This window comes from Paramormyrops kingsleyae, chromosome 23, assembly GCF_048594095.1.
Source record: "Paramormyrops kingsleyae isolate MSU_618 chromosome 23, PKINGS_0.4, whole genome shotgun sequence".
NCBI classification, from domain to species: domain Eukaryota; kingdom Metazoa; phylum Chordata; class Actinopteri; order Osteoglossiformes; family Mormyridae; genus Paramormyrops; species Paramormyrops kingsleyae.
In genome coordinates, this window is record NC_132819.1 from 1,734,486 (window position 1) to 1,755,348 (window position 20,863).

A 20,863-nucleotide genomic window follows, 5' to 3' on the forward strand; every position below is an offset into this window, starting at 1 on the left:
CAGTTAGACACCGTCACTTCAGGTGATGCCGCCTCTGTAAACTGTGTACGCCCTTTTCTACGTTTATGACATACGTTCACCCAGCTCTCTCGACCCATATGTTCTTCATTCTCCCCCCTCCCCACTTGTGACGTACACACAATCTCCCTAAAAGGCATATTAACTCTCTCCTCTAACTCCTTGTTGTGTCGGATGAGAGCCAGTTGCTCCTCGAGGTCACGAACCTTGACCACGAGTAAGTCCACTAACTTACATCGCTCGCAGATTTAGTCCGACTGGACGCAAACAGCCAGAAGGGCAAACATCCTGCACACACAACACTGAGCTGGCCCCATACTTACCTAGCTCACTATGACCCCGTCCTTTACTCCCTGCCCAGTATATTTATATAGCGTATTTAACTTTTAGTTGATTTAATTAACGTATAGTTAAAACAATAAAGTGCCGAGTACAATAAAAGACTAAATTAACACTTGTATTAAAACGGAACTTTTCAAATGATCTGATAGCGTCAGAGATAAGAACCTTTGAAATTACACTTTTAAAATAACCAAATTAACAATTACCTACCAGAGACTAACTTCCTGCTGAACCACGTTTAACTAAAATAAAGCGAAGTTGCTCTTGGGAGGCCGATAAACCACAAAAAACCCTCTCAAAGCAGGCTACTGCCGGAGCGGGGAAAAAAGTGGAAAATGTCCTCCCGGTCCAGACCGGCGACCGAGCAAAGCTCAGGAGCAACTGTCCCTTTAGAGTTAATGTTACCGACGTTAGGTAATATTACCCCGCGGGTGTTTGTTGCGAAGGTAAGCGGACAAAAACGCCGCTCACGCGACACCTGCAGCTATCAATAACACTCGCGCTGTTTATTATCAAGGACAGACAAGCACTCACGCCGACCGAAAAAAAATAAAAAATGAAGCAACAACCACCCACGTAACCGTACTGGCACACAAACACTCAAATATACTTCCAAATAATTCCAATCAACTGCTTCAACAGGTGCACAACACAAGTGGACACAGAGTCTACACCAGGGTTATTCAAATCTCGGTCCTCGAGGTCCGAGTACTGCTGGTCTTCCAGGCTTCCTTTACCTGTCAGTCAGGTGTGAAGCTTCTGACCAATCAGAATCAGTAATTCCTAAAATAACTACCTGGGAGAACTGAAAACATGGCCTGGATTAGGAATCGAGGTCCAGATTTGAAGAACCCTGGTCTACACCAGGGGTATCAGAAGCATTTTGAATGGGGGGGGGGGGGGGGCGCACTGGAAAACAGCGCTAGGTGAACTAATATTTTATGTTAAGTGGGGGTGGTGGGGGGATGTCCAAATTAATAATTATGAAACGTGAGTGGGACACGTAATGGCGGCAACGCCCATAGTCTACACCACTCCCTCATAGTGCAGCAATCCCAGCAGCCTCACATTCCGAATGATGTTCTTTGTTGTTTTGTGCCCCACTGCTGATGTAACAAGCCTGTCTTGACCAGTGAACAGTGATTTCATAATTAATGGTATCATAATTAATTTGTCATATCATGTGAAAATTGAAGCCTTATACTCCCTTCATGTGTTACTTGGAGGGTCCTACTCAGAGGTGGACATTTAATGTCCAGAAAGTAAAAATCCAGACCAAGATTTAGGTTTCAATCAGCCAGTTGATTATAGTGTCACGCCATAGAATTGTTAAATCGGAATTACAAGTATATCATATATTATTCAAGTGCTTTGTTGGTTGAAGCAAAATGAAAAAAATACGGATACATTTTTTTCTCACCTGTTTCTTGGGAAAATCCTATGTTGATTTCATAACATACATGCTACATTAGAAAAATTATGATAAATAGCATTGTTTCATACCAATAAAGGGTACACAGATTTCAGATGTACACAAGCAGCAGCTATAACGATTGGTGTATTGCTAAAAATAAATAATTACATACCATTTATAACTGAAAGTGTCCTCTCCAAACTCGGGAACTCGGGTATCAAAAGTATTTCCAAAGTTTCAACTCAAAAGTACGAGATGAGGGGTCATTCATGTGCAACATGCAAGTCGGCAATTCGTATTTAATCCCCACTGTATGTAACGTAATCTTTCAATATAATGTACATCAGCTTCCAATGTCTTCGTAGGCCTATCACTCTTTTAAAAAATCAAGTTCGAACGAATTTAAAATGTCACGCAATTCGCTGGGACATATTAAAATATCTGTAGCTGCCCACACCCCCCCCCCCCCCAAAAAAAACCGCAACACAGAATCCATTCCTTTATTAACAGTACGTACAACGTACTGTTAATGTATGCTCCGTATGTACGGAGCCCCTAAGAGGTCAGGGAGGGAAAATATTTCTTGATATAATTTTGCGTTCCTTCGCAAAACGTTTGGTATAAGTCCAAGTATCTGGGGGCTATTCCACGAAGCAGGATTAAGGGAAAGTCTCGCTTATTTCGATAAGTCTGTCTTATTTAAGTGAGAGTTACGTTCCATCAACGTGTCTTAAATCCCCGCTGAGTTACCATGGTAATTTACACCCGCAATAGAGTCTGGCTGCAGATCCACTGAGACTCATGTCCACTGAGACGCAGGAAGTGACATCACGTCCACTGACACGCAGGAAGTGGCATCACTAATCCACTGAGACGCAGCCATAGATATCTTCTATTATACATCTTACTTTTAGTTAATTTAAAAATGGTTCGCAGTTATCACTTGTTTGTATGCATATACAGTCGTCCCTCGCCACTTCGCGGCTTCACTCCATCGCGGTTTTTTGTCTATTGATTAAAAAGTTGATCGAGACAATGAAAATGATACATCGCTACGCACCGGAAGCATCTTTGCTCTTCGTAATTAGATGTATAATAATAACAATTATAATGTCTAATATTTATTTTCTATTATTTTTTCTAATATTTTGGGTAATACGAGTGTAATTTTCATGACCTACCTGTCCGATCCTCTTGTGTGCCACGGCCCCTTATTAACCACATATGCAGCCCTGATTGTGACCAGTTGTTTTCTGTCAATTTGATTCTGTTTCTGTCAGTGTCTATAACCCCAGGTCTGTCGTTGACGTTTTGATGTTACATGTTCCTGTCCCGCATGTGGAGTGATTCCAAATAAATCCTTCAATCCTGACTCCTCGTGTCCCCGTTCCTGCTTCCCTGTCCAGCAGTCATAAACTATTGGTGACTAAAGGATGTTATTCCATCTCTAGAGGGCTCTAATAATGTTAAAATCCGTATTTAGAAGGTCGTAAACAGGTTTCCAATGCTCATACTACGAAAATATTCGATTTCTAAAGAATCCTATTTCGCGGATTTCGCCTATTGCGGGTTATTTTTAGAACGTAACTCCCGCGATTAACGAGGGACCACTGTATTACTAAATCATAGATTATTTTAAAAATAGTTTGTGCTTATCACATTTGAATTATACATTTATAAAAGTAGTTTGTACGTATAATTAAGAATTGCATAACTTAAAATTTAATAAAATTGTGTACTTAACAAATTATATCACCTGTAGTCCTGATTGTGACTGTCAATGGTGACCAGATTTTTTCCCCCCTCAGAGTATTATATTGAAGCCTTAAAGACTGCAGAATTATGCTTCTCGCAGAGCTTTACTCCATACCTCTGTTATTCGAAGATAATGTAAGTGTTACATAAATAAATCACTATACATAGATAATTTGGCAAACATTTCTTGTAGTGTATTTATATATAAATTTGAACAAACGTGCAAAAAAAAAAAGTATATGGAACAGAATAAAAAGAATACAAATTTTTCCTTATGTAAACATGGCATGAATTTTAAGACCCATCCTATCAACGCAATTGGAGAGCAAGGTTTCCATGTCCTCCTTATTATTAAAAATAAACATGAATGGATCATTCCTGTTGTCACTTTGACCCTCCAGGACCTCTTGCGAATCCAGCACACGGCACTGCAGAGGTCCCTCATGATGCACGACTCCTATATGACATTGGAAGTGAATATCAGGGATCGAATAAGTTAATCAGGTGCAGCTGGTAATCAACAGGAAACCACCTAAGAAAAATGAGGGACACACACACACACACACACCACTAGCATTCTATTCTATTACACTTTGTAGAGCAGTCTCACCCTCGAGAGAGGCTCCAAGTTTGCTTTCAGCAGGTGTGAAGCTTCCTCAGTCTTCCTCAGTCCATGTCTGAGTAGTACAAGTACACATCATTTACACTACCAAGACATAATGTTTCAATATCTCAATGTATCAATGGTGAATTACCCATATATGCAAAACCTCTCCATTAGCTGAATGCACTACCACTGATGAATTAATGGAATATCACCTTAAAAAACCTCCCTGCTGAGCTTTACCTGGTATCTGACAAACCTCCTTCACTGCAAAGAAAGGGCACGTGATTCTGCATCTGAATGCATCTCAATGTAAAACACGATGCTTTCCATACATACTTTTCCAGACCACTGTTAGGCACCACCATTTCCTTATCCTTTGCATGTTAGACTGAATATAAAAAGACAAAAACCATGCATTCAGAATGTTAGAAAGGGCACCTTTTTCTCGTATAGATAACTATGCAACATTCTACAGCGTCGCAAAGAATATCTTCTTAATGACGTACTTACAGCAGTAAAGTGGAATGGTTCCCCCAAGGCCATGCAGAGTGCATACTGACAAAAACATCAATTGAAAGTATATCACAAGTGTTACACCCGACAATTCAAGGTGGTCCTTCTTACCATCAACATGAACACACCACAGTCCACAGATCCAATCTGTTTTGGAACATCCTGCAAAATACAATGCATGATACTAAGGACAGTTGTTTCCAATAGAAACATACGATGCATGAAATGGTACAACACAAATGGGTACCAAGGAATGCTAAATGTTAGTAAGATGTAGTTAAATAAACACTGTTCTGAGAACATATCTACTTCATACACCAGAGTTTAGGAAAATCCAGTTATGTTAATATGATTTTACAAACCAGAAATTCCTATAGATTACATACCTTGGAATGAAATTCCATTCTTTGCGTGTGAATCTAAATGCACCTGGGCTCGCAGTAACGTTGTCGGTTTAAACATCGTTACTGGGCACAAAGGGCAATGGAAACTATTGCAACAGTTAGCACATCTTGCTAACTGAGGCACGGCATTCCTTCGACAAATTGACCTGTGCATCTGTTGGTCAAAATGAAAAACAAAGCACCGTGAAAACGATTGTGTATGCATTTATGGGCTTTTGAAGGAGTTAGAGTACTTGAATGCAATTAAGCAACACAGCGATTTGAGTCTGGCTAACTTACATTTACTGTATATATGCATTTCAGTTGCATGAAAACACCATTCAACTGATCAGAGTAATCCACGCATGAAAATAAGTTATTAAGTTAATGTAGCAACAACCTAAGCACGAATTGTGTTTTATAGCAGCCAAACAATAGCGAACAAAAAAACAATTCCAACCGTTCTAAACATAACGAACAAAAACCATTCCACTTCTAAACATAGCAAACAAAGTTCCCATCCTTCCTGAATAACTAATAACTGAACATATATAAACAATTAAAACTGAACTTACCGTTCTACTTTCCTTCGCCAATGTCTTGCTAAACAATGGACGCGCTGCTAATGCTCGTGAGTAAAGTATCCACCAAACTTTATGCGTGACGTCATTTCCGGGCGCTCAGTGGACTTCCTGCGTCTCAGTGGACGTGAGCCTCAGTGGATGTCTGCAGCCAGACCCTTCTCGATACAGACGTAGTCGGGATTATTAATAGTCACGCATCTAGTCAGGTAAAGTTGGATTAAGACATGTACAATATAATAATCTATACCACAAGTGTGTCTGCTGAGGTGTGGCATGAGTAAATGGTGTCCTGTAGTTGTGTTCTGGGCAAACAGCAACTCTGGATATAACGGATTGTTTTGCCAGGTCCCCGGAAGTCCATTATAACGTTAATTTACTGTAAAATAAAAGCGTACGCATATTACAAAGGTGAAACATGAAATGTAATGACTGTATTTGGAAAAAAAATCCGTTAAAATAATATGAACAGGAAGATATTTTTATATTTTGTTTAGTCACTGTCTACTTTGAAAGTTTATTACTAAAATAGCAAAGACAAGACCGGTTATTTGTGCCGAACATTTCACACCAGCAACTTTCGCGTTATAAGGCGACAGCATAAACCATGGTATCACCTCGGTCAGTGGCACGGTGATACCGTGGTTTATGCTGTCGCCTTATAACGCGAAAGTTGCTGGTTCGATCGCCATAGCCAACGGGGACCCTTCTGGGTTTATTTCACCTGTCATTATTACTGTATAATATTATTTGATCTCCGTAAAATACTTTAAATCACATCCGTGTGAAATGTTCTGCACAAATAACCGTATCTTGTCTTTGCTTTACTTCAGAAAAGATGGTTTTTATTCTCTGCTTTCTCGTCTTGCTTTTACTCACAGCACTGACTATACATGGTTCCATTTTTTAATATACGTATATACAAGACAATCTCTCCCGCTAACTCAAACAAAATCATGTCATTTTGGTACACCTTACAGATTAACAAAATAATTCAATCAGATAATGTAAAATATTATGTCTGATGATGACAAATAATTCAACAGATTACATGAGTAGTAAGATCACAGAATTTCGTCCGACGGAACGATCAGGAAGTTGATGATAAGAAGGCCTATGATGTCATCTACTTAGATTTCCAAAAGGCTTTTGATGTTGTTCCCCACAAGAGGCTCTCACTTAAACTCAAAGCGACAGGTATTTTAGGAACTGTAGCGACCTGGATTGATAACTGGTTAACGGATAGGAAGCAGCGAGTAGTTATAAGAGGCTCAATGTCACAGTGGGCCTGCGTTCATAGTGGGCTACCGCAGGGTTCAATTTTAGGACCACTTTTGTTCCTAATTTACATAAATGATATAGACACCAATATATACAGTAAATTGGTGAAATTTGCAGATGACACCAAGGTGGGTGGTGTAGCAGATACTGAACTAGCGGCTCAGCAGCTACAGCGGGATCTTAATTTAATTAGTGACTGGGCTGACACCTGGCAGATGAAATTTAACATAGACAAATGTAAGGTACTCCATGTAGGGAGCAGAAATATAAAGTACAGGTATTTTATGGGACCTACTGAAATAAAGGTAGCTGATTATGAGAAAGACCTTGGTGTGTATGTTGATGCTTCCATGTCTCATTCTCGCCAGTGAATGATTGGGAGTGATTGCCGGTTTTGGTTTGGAACTTTTTGTGAATGCTTTTTGGATAGGGAGTGAGGAGTAGCACTTGTTAGTTGGTTTTGCACTTAGTTAAGTTAGAATTGGGTTGTGTTTGGTAGGTGGGTTTTTGTTTCTTATTTTGGCGATAATCACTCCTGAGTCTTTCTGCACCTAGACCATTTGTTCTGTGTCTGTCTTGCGTGAATAAAATATAAAAACTATAAAAATATCCCCTTTGTCCACGTGTGTTCCCTTGTGCACCACACCCTGTGTTTCCCTTGTTCCCCATTCCCCGTTCCCTTCCTCTGTTACGCCCCAACCCTAGACTAGGGTCGTAACACTGGTCTTAGAGGAATGTCATACGAGGAAAGGTTATTTGAACTAAATCTGTTCAGCCTCAAGCAAAGGAGACTGAGGGGGGACATGATCCAGGTCTGTAAGATTCTAACAGGTTTGGATGCTGTTCAACCGAATAGTTACTTCAGCATTAGTTCAAATACAAAAACTCGTGGCCATAGGTGGAAATTAGCGGGAGAACATTTCAAACTGGATTTAAGGAAGCACTTCTTTACACAGCGTGTAGTCAGAGTATGGAATAGTCTTCCTGATAACGTAGTGCAAGCTGAATCCTTGGGTTCCTTTAAATCAGAGCTAGATAAGATTTTAACAACTCTGAGCTATTAGTTAAGTTCTCCCCAAGCGAGCTCGATGGGCCGAATGGCCTCCTCTCGTTTGTATAGTTCTTATGTTCTTATGTTTATCTTTTGGGAATCTGTTCCCACACGTCGGATGTTCTTTGAGACAATGCTTAACTAAGCGAGACAGTTGACCTGGTCCGGAGCCTGGTTGTTCGCAGGTGTAAATTACCATGGTAACTCAGCGGGATTCATTTAAGACACGTTGATGGTGTAATATATTGGTAACAGGACGACCGTTGTTGCTTTAAAGCGTTTTTAATGAACACTTGCTCGTGCCTACAACTTTAGCATGTCTCCACACCCAGCCATACACTCCGCAACCTTCCGGTTATGTCATCAACTACGAATGCTCGCATGGCTCAAATCCTATTACATTACAGCCCCCTCTAACACACTCCCATACTCTCTCCATTATCATTGCACTATTTAATTTTTAATGCACTACACTGTATATACATATTCGGAAAGCAATATCCATTGTACAATACAGTTGTAAATTTCTTATTATATATATCTGTAAATGTCTATTTGTAAATTCCTGTTCTTAGCAATCTGTATATTATGCTCACAGTATATCCATCTGTAAATATTACCCTTACTTTCTCCCTGCACATATCCCATTTAAGTGCACTTATAACTTATACCTTATCCTGCACTTACTGCTTATTGCACTCCTGGTTAGACCTAAACTGCATTTCGTTGCCTTGTACTTGTACATGTGTAATGACAATAAAGTTGAATCTAATCTAATCTAATCTTTTTAACAATTTTCTTTTTTTGTTTAGTTTAACTTCATTTAAAAATGAAGGAGTTACAGCACATTCAATTGTGTATGTCTCTGAACCAATTGTTCAAAGAAATAACTTCTGTACAAACAACATGTAATTCTTCAGTTACTGTACTTACTGCAACCTAAACATGCATTATCAATAAACACAAATTCAACAACAATCTTGGTCATGTGACCTACTCTCTGTATCTTATTGGTGGTCTAATCTGTCTTCCGTGTCTAGTTTGATAGGTGTATGTTTCAGTTTGTTCAACAGGTGTTCTGTCTTGCTTTGTCTCATCTGTGCTCTCAGTAGACTGTGTTTTGTCCTTTTGTGTGTTGTCTGTGACAAAGTCTTTCATCTCCACGTCGATTTTCCTGTAAGTGTCTTGTTCTTCTGTTGATGTAAAGACTTTTCCATTTCTTTTCCGCAGATACTTTCTGTTCCTTCTGTACAGTCTCCCGTCTGGTGTGTGTACCACAAAAGATCGTGGTTGTTCATGCTTGTGCAGGACAACCGCAGGCTCCCATCTCTCTCCTCTTTGCATCCTGACTCTCTCTCCTGCCCGTAATTCTGGCAGCTCCCATGTTTGCCTGTCAAAGTAATGTTTCTGTTACATCTGCTTCTCTCTCAGGCGCTCGCACTTGAACAGTTCCATCAGGAGTAAGCAACATGTTTGAGGTAGGTAGCTTCCCTTTCAGCCGCCGTCCCATGAGCATCTGTGCTGGACATAATCCTACACCTTCCAATGGCGTATTGCGATATTCCAGCAGGGAAAGGTAGGGGTCGCCAGTCTGGTCCTCGGATTTATTCAATAGACTTTTAATAGTCTGTATCATCCTCTCAGCCTGACCATTCGACTGAGCGTGACCAGGACTGGACGTATTGTGCCTGAATTCCCAACTCTATGCAAAGTCTTTGAATTCTGAACTGGCATACTGTGGACCATTGTCAGAAATGACAACATCTGGAATGCCATGCCTTGCAAATACAGATTTCAAGGCTACAATGACATTGATACTGGTGGTACTTGTCAGTTTGACTATTTCTTGAAACTTTGAAAAGTACACACAGTAGAAACTCACTTCTTCTGTAAAGAAAGAGATCTGTACCTACTTTCTGCCACGGTCTGTCTGGTATCGGACAAAGTACTAATGGCTCTCTCAGGTTACTGTTTATGTTTTCTTTGCAAATGATACACTGAGAGACCATTTCCTCAATGTGTGTACACATTTTTGACCAATAGAGCACGTCTCTGGCTCTTTCTTTGCATTTAACAATTCCCAAGTGTGACTCGTGGATCTTGTTAAGCATTTCATTCCTCAACTGATTTGGAACAATGACTTTGGCTGCTTTAAACATCAGTCCAGACATGTGTGTGATTTCTTCCCTAAATGTCCAGTAGGGCTGAATGACTTTCGGAACAGCACTTCTTTCATCTGGCCATCCTTTCAGTGTAATGTCCTTCAACTGCTGTAGCTCAGGATCTTCTGTTGTAGCTTTTCTAAACTTCTGCAGTTTCTCATCTGACATTGGAAGCTGAGATGTAACTGCGTTCACCTCCAAGTCTGTTCCCAGCAGATCTTCTTTCTGCTCATTTAGGAATGCTCGACTTAATGTGTCTGTTATTTGCAGCTGTTTGCCTGGCAGATAGGTAACGTTAAGACTATATTTAGATAGATAGATAGGTAGATAGGTAGGTAGGTAGGTAGGTGGGACTTTATTGATCCCACAGTGGGGAAATTTGTGCGTTACCACAGCTCTAGACTGTTAGCCTGAAAGAGTACAAGAGTAATACAAGAATAAGAATACAAGACAAAAAAAATTAATAAAACATAAAATAAGATAAAAACACTAAATACAGTAGTAGTGCCTATGTACACCCATACACAGTATGTAATATATGGATAGTGGGTTGTGGGAAAAAGTGCAAGTAATAATAAATAACAACTATTTCACTACTACAGCTGCATTTACCTCTATAAGGTGTGTTATGTATGAAGTGGTAAGTAGTAGTGACCGTAGAGGTAAGTATCTGGGTGACTCATGACATCATGATGTGTTATAGAGTCTAACTGCTGTCGGGATGAATGATCTGCGAAAGCGCTCCTTTCTGCAGCGAGGGTGTATCAGTCTCTGACTGAAGGAGCTGCTCAGCACACTCACAGTCTCATGCAGAGGGTGATGTGGGTTGTTCATGATGGATGTCAGCTTACAGTAGCTAACATCTTCCTCTCACCCACCACCTCTACAGTCTCCAGAGGGCATCCCAGCACCAATTTGTCAATCCTGCTTCTGTCCCTTTCCGTGCATCCGCTCCCCCAGCAGGCCACTGCATAGAAAAGGGCGGATGCTACCACAGAATCGTAGAATGTCCTTAACAGGGTCCTGCATACTCCGAAGGACCTCAGTCTCCTCAGCAGGTAGAGTCCTTCTTATACAGGACATCTGTATTTGTAGACCAGTCCAGTTTATTGTTGAGGTGAACACCCAGGTACTTGTAAGAGTCCACTACCTCAATGACTTTTCCCTGGATGCTCACCGCTGTTGGAGGGGGTGCCTTCCTCCTAAAATCTATGACCATCTCCTTCGTCTTGCTGGCGTTGATTTCTCACACCAGCCGACAAAGTCACTGATGACCCCCCTGTATTCCTGATCGTTCCCGTCTGATACGCATCCGATGATGGCTGTATCATCCAAGAACTTTTGTAGGTGGCACTGGTCCGAATTATAACGGAAGTCAGAAGTGTACAGGCTGAACAGGAAAGGTGAGAGAACCGTGCCCTGCGGCGCGCCAGTGCTGCAGATTACCGTCTCGGACACAGTCATGGAGCCTCACATACTGCGGTCGGTTGGTTAGGTAGTCAATGGTCCATGCAGTCAGCTGCTTGCCCACACCGGCTCCCTCCAGCTTCCCTCTCAGTAGTGCAGGCTGGATAGTGTTGAAAGCACTGGAGAAGTAAAAAAACATGACCCTCACAGTGCTCCCTGCCTGCTCTAGGTGAGAGAGGACTCGGTGCAACATGTAGATGACAGCATCATCCACCCCGATTCCAGACCGGTATGCGAACTGCAGGGGGTCAATCGCTGAGCTCATCAGTGGGCGAAGGTGGTGCAGGATGAGCCTCTCCATGGTCTTCATCAGATGAGAAGTCAAGGCCACAGGTCTAAAATGGTTGGGCTCCTTGGGGTGTGCAATTTTCGGCACCAGGATGACACAGGAAGTCTTCCACAGTTCAGGAGTCCTCTCCAGATTCAGGCTCAGGTTGAAGATATGCTGAACCACCTGACAGAGCTGGTCTGCACATTCCCTGAGCAGTCTGGCGCAGATTCCATCCAGACCTGCTGCCTTCCTTGCCTTCGTCCTCTTGAGCTGGCTTCTCACCTGATCGACTGTGAGGCAGATATCAGGCTGGGCTGGGTTGGGGGATGGGGCTGGCTATCTTGTGGGTAGATATGTAGATGGGGGTGAAACTAGGTGGTGGTGTGAGGAGAGCTCAGGTAACAATGGGATTGCACCAGGACCAAGGGGGGGCAGCATAACGAGGGGGGTTGATGGAAGCTGGGGGGTGGGGGAGGTGGGTGATGGCCCCGAGTCGTTGGCCTCCCCCTGGTCAGCAGACACTGTGGCTCCTCCAATGTCTTTGAAGTGTCCAGAGATTTTTTTCATGTTCCTCCAGACTTCTCTGACGTTATTCTGTTGGAGTTGGTTTTCCATCTTCTTCCTGAAGTGCTTCTTGCCACCTCGGATCTTATATTTGAGATCCTTTTGAACTCTCCTCAGCTTTTCTTTGTCTCCAGATCTGAAAGCTCTCTTCTTCTCATTCAGCAGAGCCTTCAGTTCTGGGGTCACCCATGGTTTATTGTTAGAGAAACACCGTACCTTCTTGGTAGGAACAGTATTCTCAACACAGAAATTTATGTAGTCCGTGACGCAGTGGGTGAGGGTGTCGATGTCCTCACCGTGGGGCCTGCAGAGTTCCTGCCAGTCCGTGCATTCAAAACAGTCTCTCAGGGCCTCACTGCATTCCTCAGACCACAGCCTTATTACCTTCCTAGTGGGGAGTTTCCTTTTCACCATAGGGGTGTAAATAGATTGAAGGATGACCAGGTTGTGATATGAGTGGCCAAGCGGGGGGAGGGGAGCTGCGCTGTAAACCTGCTTTGTGTTGGCAAACAATAGGTCCAGGGTTTTGTTGTTCCTTGTCTGGCAGTCCACATACTGGGAGAAGTTAGGGAGAGTGGTAGGTAGTGAGGGAATAATTAATAAAATAAAGGGAATGATTCTATAAGGCTGTAACTAATCAAAACAAGAACTGACTGGCGCGCCGGCAAGCCAAGGCTACCTATCGGAACAGATAGGGGGGGCGACAGAGAACATCAGCGGCCCCTACTTATCTTTTAGCCTTCCAGAAGGCCAAGAACAGTACGACCCGGCTGGAACCACACATGTGGTTGTTACGTACACGGAAGGTACCGAGAAAGGGGGGGGGATGCCCGAAGGGCTTTAAAAGGGATACAACTGATACATATGGCAGAGCCTCCTCCTGTACATGCTGAATGTATGTCAGACGGCCGCTCCCTGATTATAATCAGTCAAGACAATAAACCAGTGATTTGCAACTTCTCCCCGTGTCAGCTGTGAATCTCTTCTCATCCACGGACCCGGTGGAGACGCCGTGCTCCAACAATTTGGGGGCTCGTCCGGGATCCCCAGGAGATTCGCAGGATTCGGCTAAGTGGTGACGCGGCCTACTTGGACACAGAGAACTGCGAGGCGCCGACTAGAAGAGGTAAGCAGAGCCTGTTATATCAAAATCTGCACATTGGATATATCAAATTGAGCAGTTTGAAGTGTCCAGTGGCCCGTCGGTAAAGTAAGACGGAGGAGAGGTTGCACGCACTGTGTTTATATATTGGGTATGTCTATGTATTGTGTATGCATTGTGTCTAGGTATCGTGCGCAGAGAAATAGAACCTTAAGGAGCGGAGGGTACGGGAACCCCCGCAGGGAAATAGAATTATAAGGAGCGGAGGGTACGGGAACCCCCGCAGGGAAATAGAATTTTACGAGCGGTAGAAAAGCTGGGTGGGAGACCCAGGGAATTCAGGACCCCGAATTCTAGATTGGGAGGAGGGAATAAGGTCCCCCTCTCTAACTAAAAAAAAAAAAAAAAAAAAAAAAAAAAAAGAAGGGGTGAATCAAAGCACCAGCTTGGGTGCAGTTGTACTGGTTTGTGTGTGAGCAGTGTTGTGGGTTCTTCCTGTCCTGGGTGCGTGTCGCTTGCTCTCTGTTGGTTGAACTTGCCCGTGGCTCTGCTGTCACTGCTTGCAGTCTTACAGTTTGTCAGAACCGAAGGGGAGTTCTCAGCAATTGGACGCCCAAAAGCGGGCCAGCCCGGCCGCACCCGCTGACTCAGTACGGGCAGGGCCGACAGGTACCTCGGGCGTTCATTACAACTGCCGAGCAGGACCTCGCCTAGGGTGAGTTCTAAGAACACCCCTAGCTTGGACTCTCGGGAGGGTGGGTGACGCCTGAAGGTTATTTTGCCGGCCTTGGTCGAATCAGAACACCGGTAGTGCGGTCGATAAGCTGACTCCCACCTGGGTAGTCTCAGTTGTGCGTACAGAACACCCCCTTCCAAGTTGACATTGCTGGGGATCGGGGGGGTTTCGGCTGGGAGCGGGCCTGTTTGACTGGGATTGGGCTTGTGTGACGTGCCCTGTTCAGGGGGGGACACAGCGGTAACCTGCTTTGAATATAGTCTTAGTATTTTAGAAGTTGTTGATTTATGTATTGGTGGTGTTTGTTGGTAGGACATTCGACTAGGATAAGGAGGTGTACTAAGTGTGGGTGGCTGAACCCACATCCGGAGGCAGAAGGGCTGTTAGACAAGGGATCAAAACAGTCAGGACTGATTAAAGATGGACCGCGAGTTTGATCGGGAGCTAGATGACGGGGGATGGGCGCCCCCGGAAAATACAGTGTGGAAGCCACTAGTAAAGCAGATCCAGGTGGTGAAGGAAGCTATAGAAAGGGCAAGTGGTGAAGGAGATAAAGAGAAGGAGGTAGCTGATGCTGGGGAGCGTATGTGTGGGGCGGTTCGAAGCGCCGGGTGTCGAGTAGAGGATGAGCGCTCACTGGGAGAATTACTGTGGAAAAAGGAGAGAGAGCATGCTAGCCAAAGGGACGAAGCAGCAAGGCAGAGGGCGACAGCCAGTATAGTGCAGAAAGGGAAGTGGAAGAAAGAGGCAGAGAGACATGAGAAAGAAAGGAGAGTGTGGGCGAGATTAGCCATATTTTGGCAAGGGACAGACCACCTCCATAGTGAGAAAAAAGGGGAGGGTAAGTCACTCCCTCCCGTAAAAGAAAAACAAGTAAAACATGGGGATCCTCCCTCAGCGTATCAGGGTAGGGAGGCGCTCTCAACAGCGCCCCCGGCCCATATGTGCCCCATGATCAATGTGACGGGAGGAACCCTCCACATTCGAACACAGGATACTCAGGAAGTTTCAGACTGTGTCCGGTCTAGGAAGACAGAGGAGGAGTCAGACAGGGACTCAGACGTAGGATTGGAGTGCTCTAGTCAAGTGAAAAGAGACAGGTCAGATGGCCATGAAAATACAGGGGCACAAGAGCAGCCAGCATTTGGTAACAGAGTATTGAGGGAACAGGCAGAAAACCTAGGGGGAGGGGGATGCGCTAAACCCGTCACACCAGGGAGAGAGCTAGGCCCCAGCGGCCGGACGCAGAAGAAAGTAGAGGTGCTGGGCCAGTTGTTAGGGTTACTTGAGGAGGAGGAGACAGAAGTGGCCCTACAGATAGACGGACTCACCGAGGAATACATAGATGGACTGCCAGGCCCGTCTGGGAATAGATACGGCCTGCGCTCCAGAGGCAAGCAGCTCCCCCTATTGGGGGGAGCAGGCAGTGGAAGGGAAAGGTATAAACCTTTCTCTATAGGAGACGTGCAGGCCTTGGCAGATAAAATGCCCCCCCCGGCAGAGGGGGGAGGACAGTGGATGGAGAAGTTAGACCAACTCACTCAGGGGATGTCGCTTGCACTGGGAGATTTCCGGGCGGTGGCAGCCCGCTGCTTGACTAAACATTCCCTACAGGGCGTAGAAGACAGAGCAGGGACTATTACATATGCAGACAATATGTGTCTGACGATGGTGGTGATGCGCTTGGGTGACGCCATGCGGGAGATGTTCCCCGCCCCTAGTGGAGCAGCCGTCCCAAAATTTACGTGGGATCCTAAGGTTCACCCTAGAGAATATTTGGATAAATGTAAAGAGGATTGGACCCGTCGAACCGGGTGCCACCCGGGGCAGGAAGGTGTTCAGCGGGAGTGGTTTAGGCGGGCAGTAATGGAGGGGGTCCCAGAGGCAGTTAGGTCAGCTATACTGGGCAGCCCGGAACTCCCGGGAGCAGACTCCCATGTGTGGGACCGGCATGTACTACACCATTTGCAGAGGGCGCAAGAGGAGGCAGATAAGGAAAAGAGCGACCTTAAGGAACTACAGACACAATTACTGAAGCTGCAGGTGGGCGAAGCGAGGCAAAAGGCTAATGAAGCTAAAAGGAAAGAGCAGGGAAAGCAGATGGTGGCGGGGGTGTCCCCAGGGGGACCACCCATATACCTGCCCGGCCCTTGGTACGGGCCACCCACCTCCCAACAGGGAGGGTGGGGCCAGCAATGGGGAAGGGGCCGAGGCGGTTGGCGCCGGGGATACAGGGGCCGGGGCTGGGGAAGGGGTGCTCCGCGAGGGGGACAGCCGTCAGGTGTCTGTTACAGGTGCGGGATGGAAGGACACTGGGCCAGGACTTGCCCAGCGGCGGTCCCAGCCGGTGTCCACGGCAGGGGAGGCCCTCTTGGAAATCAGGTGATGGCCCCCAACCCCCAAGCGGCTCCCACAGCAGGACAATATCCGGCAGTGGAGTGGGACTGGTACCCCTCCTCATCATGACGGTTCCCGCGAGCGGCCCGGGACGCAGGGGAGGCAGACCCTATGCTGTCCCTTATGGTCATGGACAAAGAACTGCCATTTCTGGTAGATACGGGAGCCACGTATTCCACTCTTAACGTGGTTCCACAAAAACATCATCTGTCTACCTCAACAGTGACCGTTGTGGGCTTCTCGGGGGAAGAACAGAGACTGCCAGTGACTAAACCGGTGAAGGTTGCGGTGGGAAAACAGACCTTTCTCCACCCGTTCGTGGTGTCTTCTTCCGTTCCAGTGAACCTCCTGGGACGGGACATGCTGGTGAAGCTGGGGGCCTCGATCCTGTGTAGTGCAGACGGACTGGTGGTCACCCTGCCGGAGGGCACTCGCCTGCGGTGCGACGCCCGCACCGCGGGCTCGGGACAGTGGCTGGTACAGCCGGTCCAAAGTCAGGCCCTAGCAGACATCTATTGGGGCCTACTGGAACCCAACCTGACTGGCATCCTGGCGGCCTACTCAACGTGGCGGCCCTGGATCTCGCTCCTAGAGCCCTATGTGCCCCCACCTGACCCTCCTCATGTGACCCTTTCCTACGATAGGGATAGTACTGATTGGTATGAGGAACTGTTTGTTGAGCAACTAGAAGGCCGGCAGTGGCAAGTTACCTCTGAGAACTTATATGTGGGTCCCGAAGGAGTAGCCTCAGCCACTCTGCTCACCCCAGAACAGCTACCCTGGTACATGATGGGACAGGAAGCTGTCCCACATGTCTCTCTGGCCCTCCATCCCAAACACCAGGCCAAGGATTTGGGCCCGATGGTGAAACGGGCCAGAGAAACTGAGGACTGGGTACAGACCCAGATCCCACAGGTCTCCTTCTCGCCCTCCTGCAGTACCTATCGCATACAGGTCACAACACAGGACACAGCCCTCCTGCAACATGAGCAGATAGCTAGAGATCACGGGTGTGAAAAGATGGACCACCCAAAGGCGGCGGCCCTTCTGGCGTCTCTGCCAGATTCGCTGTGGTCCACCAGCCCCACAGATGTAGGTCTAATATCCTGCACGCCAGTGCAGTTCCAACTTCAATCAGGGGAGGGTCCCCTCTGGCTCAAACAGTACCCGCACAAGCCGGCGGCGGAGGAAGGGATAGCGGAGACTATAGAGGGCCTCTTGCGGGCGGGGGTGTTAGAGCCCTCCACGTCTCAGTGGAACACCCCCATCCTCCCAGTGGCAAAACCCGGCACAGGCAAATATCGGATGGCCCACGACTTACGCGCCATAAACAACCTCCTGCTGAGCCCTACTGTTCCAGTTCCAAACCCATATGTTGCCCTAACTAATCTGACCCCGCAACAAAAATGGTTCACATGCATTGATCTAGCAAATGCTTTTTTCTGTTTGCCCCTAGCAGAGGAGTGTAGGGACATATTCTCATTCACTTACAGGGGCTGCCAGCTGCGGTACACCCGCCTGCCTCAAGGGTTTGCCCTTTCTCCAGGTATCTTTAACCAGGTCCTGAAGCAGGCTTTGCAGGGGTGTCCTCTCCCGGACGGTGTCACCCTTGTCCAATACGTGGACGATCTTTTGATCGCGGCCCCAACAGCGGAGGCGGCCCTACAGGCCACCCAGGAAGTGCTGCGCCTTCTGTCAGAAAAAGGCTTTAAGGTCAGTAAAGACAAATTGCAGATTGCTAGGACAGCAGTGACCTTCCTAGGACGAGTGTTGTCGGGGGCAGGAACAGGCCTCTCCCCAGCTCATCGGTCGGCTATCTTGCATTACCCAAAGCCCATCACAGTAAAAGACATGCTATCTTTCCTAGGGCTCACAGGTTACAGTCGCACCTACATTCCAGATTACACGGGACTTACACAGCCCCTGAGGGCGCTTGTCCGAGAACATGGCCTACGTAACCTCAGGATGCCCCTTAACTGGGACCAAGCATCTGAGGAGGCGTTTATCACCTTAAAGCAGAGGCTAGCACAGGCCGCGGACCTAGCCCTCCCAGATTACTCTCTCCCGTTTCACTTGGATGTTTCGGAAACAGGAGAGGTCGTCAACGGCATCCTGTTTCAGAAAAAAGGGGGGGAGAGGAGAGTGCTGATGTACGTCAGCATAAAACTCGATACTACAGAAAAAAGACACCCCGCATGCACAAGGCACGTGGCGGGAGTGGCCAAAATCATTCAGAAAACAGCACACATAGTGATGGGACATCCGCTGCACATTCTGACCTCGCACAGTGTGGTGGCTTATGTGAATTCACAGACGTTTACCATGACGTCACTCAAGCAACAGAGACTTAGTAAAATACTAGAAGCACCTAATCTGAATTTTTCTCACGAAGGGATCAACATGGCAGACCACATGAGCGGGGGAGAACCACACGAGTGTGAGTACCGAGTTCAGAAGGAGGAGAAAGTCAGACCAGACTTAGGGGCAGAAAAGATAGAGAAGACAGACGATTGGTTTACAGATGGGTGTTGTTTTAGAACAGACACAGGAGGTTTGCAGGCAGGGTATGCAGTGGTGGCCAGACAAGGCCAAGATTATGTAACCTTGAAGGCAGACAGGCTGGGGGGAGCCCAGTCAGCCCAGAGAGCCGAGGTGATAGCGGTTATCGAGGCCCTGAAATTAGCAGAAGGGAAAGAAGTTACCATATACTCAGACTCAGCATATGCTGTAGGCGCAGTGCATGTGGAACTCAGCCAATGGCTGAGGGCAGGATTCTTGACCGCGGGGAACAAGCCAATAAAACACGAAGCAGAAATGAGGGAATTGGCAAAGGCCTTGATGCTTCCCAAAAGAGTGGCAGTGGTCAAGTGCAAGGGACATGAAGGGTCAGGAACAATGGTAGCGAAAGGAAATCAGGCTGCAGATGAGGAAGCGAAGAGGGTCGCAGGGTACGTGGTGTCCAAACAGATGATCACGGTAGAGGAGGAAGTTCACCAGAATTACCGACTGACCCTAGAGAAAGTTAAGCACGAACAGGACAAGGCCTCCCCAGAGGAGAAAACGATGTGGAGAGAGAAAGGGGGGCACAAGAAGGAGGGGCTATGGCAGAGTAAGGAAGGGAAGCCAGCCCTTCCCCCAGGTCTTCGCCAGACAATCTTGGCAGAAGCCCACGGGGTGGGTCATGCAGGGGTGAGACAAATGTTAGAGAATCTGACAAGCTGGTGGCATCCATTTATGAAAGAGACGGTGGGGGTGTATGTACGGAGTTGCGCTACCTGTACCTTGTATAACTCGCGACCCACAGTCAAGCCTGAGAAAGGGCAGTTTCCAACGTGCACCAGGTCAGGGGAAGAAATCATTATAGATTATACAGACATGGTGATTCCAGTGAGAGGGTTCAGATATGTGTTGATGTGTGTGGACGCATTCTCAGGGTGGCCAGAAGCATGGCCCACAAAGAAGGAGGATGGGGTATCCGTGATAAAGTTTCTGATTAATCAGTATATACCACGACACGGGTTTCCCAACAGGATTCGGTCAGACAATGGGTCCCACTTTAAGAACGAGGACCTCCGGACGGTAGAGAAAGCGTTGGGATTGAGACATGCGTTTGGAACTGTGTATCATCCGCAGTCCCAGGGAAAAGTGGAGAGAATGAACCAAACAATAAAACAAAAATTGGCAAAAATCTGCGCGCAGACCAAAATGAATTGGGTTGACGCTTTACCACTGGCAATGATGTCAGTGAGGTGTTCCATAAACAGGGGGACCGGGTTCACCCCCTTTGAGCTCCAGACAGGCAGGCAGTTCCCAGGACCCCAGAAAGGGTTAACCTGGACCCCCGACGAGGAGGGGGAGCAAAATCCAAGGGCATATTATGATTGTTTGCAAGGCCTCGTTGCAGATTTCTCTAAACAGATCCAGGAGGCGAGACCAGAGAACCAGCCAGCCAAACCACACACGGCGGAGTGGGTCCTCCTGAAAGTCATCAAACGGAAGTGGTCAGAGCCCAGGTGGACGGGCCCCTTCCAGGTCACTGAGAGGACGTCACACGCGGTTCGTCTGAAAGGCAAAGGCGACACGTGGTTTCACTGGAGCCAGTGCGCGGCTGCGGAGGAGCCAGGGAGAACCACGGCAGAGATCCAGGAGGCCCTTAGGGAAGGAATCCAGTGCGTCAGTTCGGCTGAACTAGACGCAACTCAGGTCTCAACAGAAGGGG

The 20,863-nt window shown here is 46.6% G+C and overlaps 1 protein-coding gene across 9 annotated transcripts in view; it reads right to left on the reverse strand.

The window, feature by feature from the left end:
- The window catches only part of hcn3 (hyperpolarization activated cyclic nucleotide-gated potassium channel 3), a 56,495-nt gene that overhangs the window by 22,116 nt on the left and 13,516 nt on the right, over positions 1-20,863 (reverse strand). For 7 of the 9 annotated variants that reach the window (XM_023831135.2, XM_023831145.2, XM_023831163.2 and 4 more), the window contains exon 1: positions 1,947-3,040. The exons of 1 other annotated variant lie outside the window; for it this stretch is intronic. The gene's annotated coding sequence lies outside the window, so the exon portion shown is untranslated. Of the gene's footprint in view, positions 1-570; positions 1,126-1,946; positions 3,041-20,863 lie in introns of those variants that run through there. One more of the 9 variants, XM_023831110.2, reaches the window with a different exon arrangement.